This window comes from Musa acuminata, chromosome BXJ2-9 (assembly GCF_036884655.1).
Source record: "Musa acuminata AAA Group cultivar baxijiao chromosome BXJ2-9, Cavendish_Baxijiao_AAA, whole genome shotgun sequence".
Lineage (NCBI taxonomy): Eukaryota > Viridiplantae > Streptophyta > Magnoliopsida > Zingiberales > Musaceae > Musa > Musa acuminata.
In genome coordinates this window covers 33,504,129-33,509,167 of record NC_088346.1, presented here as the reverse complement: position 1 = coordinate 33,509,167, position 5,039 = coordinate 33,504,129, and positions in this window count along the sequence as shown.

Below are 5,039 nucleotides of genomic sequence, written 5' to 3'. Positions count from 1 at the left end.
ATTGATAAGTTAGTAATCTAATATGTATTTTGAGTAACACAAGATTAGCTTCGATCAAGGAGAGGCAAATTGATTAAAGTAGGAGGAATCATACATTGGGCTAGAATGAACATGTTAGAAGATTGGACGTCGGGCCGGAGGATCGGTCAACGTGTCGGTAGAAGGCTTGTGCCATGAATTCGGGCATCGGGCTGAAGGATCGAAAATTGTACCAAGGAGATCGGAAGTTACGGGAGTCAATATGCCGATTGAGTAATATGCTGAAGGAGAGGATGATGCATCGAAGGATCGGACGAGCGCCGGATGAACCAATGACATACTAGATAAAGGATTCATACTTTGTAATCATTTATCTAAGATTAAAGTAGTTTAGGGGGCTAATTAAGTTACCTTTTGGTGTAATCATGCTAACTTAATTAGGGACCAATTGAGCCTTTATTGGGACTGATTTGGGCTTATTGGGAGGCCCATTTAGTGACCCAAAAGTTGGGTCAAGCGGTGGAACCGCCTGTGAGTTGAAAAACTCAAAAAACTCGATCTCTAAGGCTATCAGATGGAGGTACCGCCCGTACCCCGAAATCTCGGGGATTTAAATTTTGGGCTCCAAATTTGAATCCATTTGGGGCCTATAAATACCCCACTCTTACCTGCTTGGTATATTAAGAAAGTGAATTAAAAAGGGGAAAAGATGTTGAATCTCGGATTTTGACGATGAAGTCAATTATAAATTTTTTAATCTAACCTATATGTTGAGAAAAGTGTGTAGGATTAACTACGATAACAGTAAGAAATAAAGCAGGTGTTGTGCCAGAGTCGAGATCGAGATCTCATTGGGAGTTCGAGAGTTTGTCGGAAGTCTGGACGTTCTGTCACGGACAAACTTCTAAACAAGATGTTTGATGTAATGCTTATGTATCTCCGTGTCTTTTGGCATGTTCATGCCTTGTACAACATGTAGAGGGGCGGCCGAAGACTTAATAGTCCCATTTTAGTTGGGTTGGTGGCCTTTTTAGGCTTGTAAATAAAGGTTGTGTCATGTGGACACGTGCGAGAGATTTTCGGTCTATAATGGACCATTTTACCCTTTGTTGTGCCACTGTTTAGAGCTTGTAAAGTCTGTTTGTAATTTGCATTGTCTATGAAGTGTTTTTCGGAGATGTTTGCTTGTGGATCTCGATTGAGGCGTTCTCTCTAACCCATTCTCTCTTTTGTTGGTCCTAAGGGACAATAGGAGGCTTCGGGGAGGCTGACCTTTGCGGACGGACACGCAAGGGTGCCGCATGACTTAGGCAAAACCAGCTAAGTCCGTGACAGATGGTATCAGAGCAGGACAAGCACTCATAGAAACACTTAGCATGCAAACGTGGGGGACCTAGCGGGGCTGCGTTGAGGGCAGTCAGCACACCCGTGACCGTTTGGGGGAAAACAAGCATGAAGATGTAGGGAAAAGGAGTCGCTCAGAGGAGTAGGCATTTGAGATTGGCATTCAGAGGAATGGCCAACCCTTCGCGCAAGAGGCACCACGAGAACAGGCAAGCTTGAAAGAATGTGGAGCACACAAAGGTTGGGATGGCTGAGTTTGAGCTACGGCTCAACGTTGACAACTATACTTGATGGTGCTTAAGGCAAGCGAGGCGCTTGGTAAAGGATGAGACCATGCAAGGTGGAATGAGTTGCTCAACGACCAAAAGAGTTTTGCAAAGCTCACAGAGGTGAGGGGAATTGCTAACTCAAAGAATTTGGTACTCATGCATGGGCTTGTATGCGGACGATGGAATGTTCGTGGCCATCCCAAGGCGACCGAAACTCGGCACCATGGAGCATTGAAACTTTCTCTTCGGCATGTGAAGGATACGTCCATAGGAGGCTGAAGTGTGTAATGAGTTCAACATGTTGCTAGACCTTGAGGGGTGCAGCGGGGATTGTATTGACGGGGAGTCGCAATCTAGTAAGTGCGTTTGCAGGAGGCAGAACAATGCATAGTTTGTTCAGCAGATCGGAGTAGTCCAAGGGGATGGTGGTCTCCGAAACGAAGAGAGATGTTGCTCCAATGGGATAGTTATCCAGGAGGGATAAGTCCCGACTCTCCAGAGGGAGAATCATGTGAGATGAACCTCACATGTTGAGAAGGAGTACCTCAACAAACAACAACTCCACAAAGCTCGATGGACTGAGCAAGCGGCGAGGAGTCGTCACATGATCTCGCTTGAGAGAATGCATTGGTGGATGCATTGCGAGATCAAGTGGGGGAGCGACCCAAAAGCAACTTAAATGAAAGCACACTTGGAGTCGATATGGAGATCGGACTCATGGGAGGGTTGACCCGTGGAATGGTGGGCGCGAGGGCCACCATCGACTCAATGCAAAAACGAGGAGCGGAGCAACTTGGGTGTAACTTGGCGAAGTACTCAAGCCGCATGAAGAGAGCCAGCATAAAAGTTGGAACATGGAGCAGAGGCACAGTGCTTTCCTTAGATAGAGGTCAAGGACATAAACTCTTGCAGAGGCAAGAGTAGGATCATGTTGTTCCATGGGTCCTTCATTCTGATGGAGCAGACTCATCTTGCATGGTGCCGAAGAAGAAGGGAGCTTCTGGGCACATGCACCTTATCTCGTAAAATCATTTGATGGAGGAACTAAGGCGACTCAATTTGCGGAGACGAAGTTGGGTTCAGAAGGCCTTAGCACGGGGCAAGAGGACGCAAAGGCGAGTACTCTTGAAGAATATACCACAGTGTTGTCATTCAAGTTGCCATGAAGGAAGCGGTGCACAACAGAAATTGTGCTGGTAGGGACAGAGGCCCAGGATCCAGACAATGGTGCACAAATTACAGTGAAGTCGGTGGACTTCGGGAGCTACTAGGCGACGGACTGTCCTAGAGCAGTGCTTAATCTAGGTGTGACCCAAGAGTGGGTGGATGAAGTCTGATTGCCAAAGGAGCGAACAAAATCGAAGGTGGAGGAGACCCTGCGATGTATTGGCAGAGGCCACACATGGAGGGTTCACAATTCGAGTTTATTCCACAAGGATCAGAATGCAATGGAGATATCACCAGGAGGTGACATGGTGTAGCAGATCATGGTGGAACAGTTTGTGGCAATGCGATACACACGACTTAGTCCCGGGACAGACTAGATCATATGGAGGTATGATCGGGAGCTACTGGAAGCTCCACTTCGGTGAACAACACGACGGCAAGAAGGGCTATGGATTCAAGGAGTGAAGGCCATGGTACCGCAGAGGCGGGTCTTCCGGGCGTGCATCGAATTTTACATCAGATGAAAACCTTGGTCATCAGCATATGGGGGCTATGTTCCACTAAGGGAAAAGTTCGAATGCAAGTACCGGTGAGTCCCATGGGAGGGACTTGATTATGCAGAGGTATGATCGAAGCAGCTGGAGAGTTGGACTGCTCCAGAGCTCATATTCGCTTAAGGGAGCTCGGCAAGTGAGAGGATAAGGCCGAGTAAGCGAACGTTGCTACCAAGGAAGCTAAGGAGAACAGAATCGGTGCAAACCCTACAACGCGATGGTAGAGGCCATGCATGGGAGTTGCAGTCTGTCTTTCCATCGACCAAACAGACTGCTTGGAGAACACAGAGGTGTTGAAGCAGGGGGTCAAAAGGGGCGAGGAAGCGACAACGAGTTCAGAGGGACTTAGCTACCCAAAATCAAGCATCAGTTAGAATGGAGGTGGACTCAAAGGAGTGCCACAGAGACATATCTACTGATCGTGAATAAAAGGGATGCAGATGCGAGGCGACGGATAGTAGGGCCATGGGCATGGCAGCGCCATGGTACCGCAGAGGCGAGACTTCCGTGAAAGTCATTGATCTCTTGCTCTCATGGAGGGAGAGTGCTTGGTCGTGAAAGGGGCCGAGGAGGTGGAGCATGCAGAGGTAATCTCCAAGTACCAAGACAAGGCTGAAGGGCAGAGGCAGAGGAACTTCGTAAGACCGGTGTCAATGAGCTTCTCATCAAGATAGCCGAAAGTGAAGGACTTCGGGTCATGCAAGAGTGCATAACCAAGGAACGAAGCAGGCAGTACACGGTGCTGTACCTTTGCTACTCAATAGAGTAGGTGGCAGGGTTGATGGAGAAGATGGTACAATCCCAGAGGCAACCAAACCTATGAGAGAATTACTCCAAGTTAGGGTGAAAACTTCCTGCATTCTAGAAGTTTGATGGCATTGAGAAGGTGAATCATAGTAACTAACTCAACGCAAGGAGTGCAAACACTTCAAGTGATTCATAAGTGTGAGCAAAGAGCAGGCGAAGGCTAGTAACCAGCTCGATGCACAATGATAGTTTAGCTCCATGTACAAAATGTGATGAACTAGAAATACTTCTAAAGAATAACTTGCTACTCAAAGAAACGTTAAAAAAATTTGAGGTTGGTAGCAATTCCTTGAACATGATCCTTGCCAATAAGGGTCACGTTCATAGAAAAGGCGGAATCGGATTTGTGAGTAGCTCTCACCAAAATCCAACCACCTTTACTAAAGGCCCTACTTTGCATGTCTTACCCCGAAACAAATACAACTTTTGTTACAAATTTGGGCATGTAGCTTATCATTGTCCTTTCAAGAAATGTTGTCCACGTAGATTGATTTGGGTTCCTAAAAGAACTTCAAGCGACTCAATGCAATATGATTAGCTATGTAGATCGATTTTTGAGGCAATCAAGGTCAAATGAGTATCTAAAAATAATCTCTTTTTGTAGAAAAATGTATCATCACAAGCTAGGAGCAAGAGATGGTATCTTGATAGTGGATGCTCAAGGCATATGACTGGAGATCCATCTCATTTCTCGAAGCTCACTAGCCTAGACTGTAACATCCCTCATTTTTAAAAAATTTGTAAGGGCTTATTTGTAATGTAAGGACCTAAGAGTAAATATTAAAAAATTGATATAATTTATGAAAGATTCAGATTTCAGCTAAAGAAAAAAAAATAGTAGACATATGTCACTAGCTAACCTAATGGTGCCACCTATGTTTATTCTATGGATGACACTGAAGCCCCTTTCATGCATGCT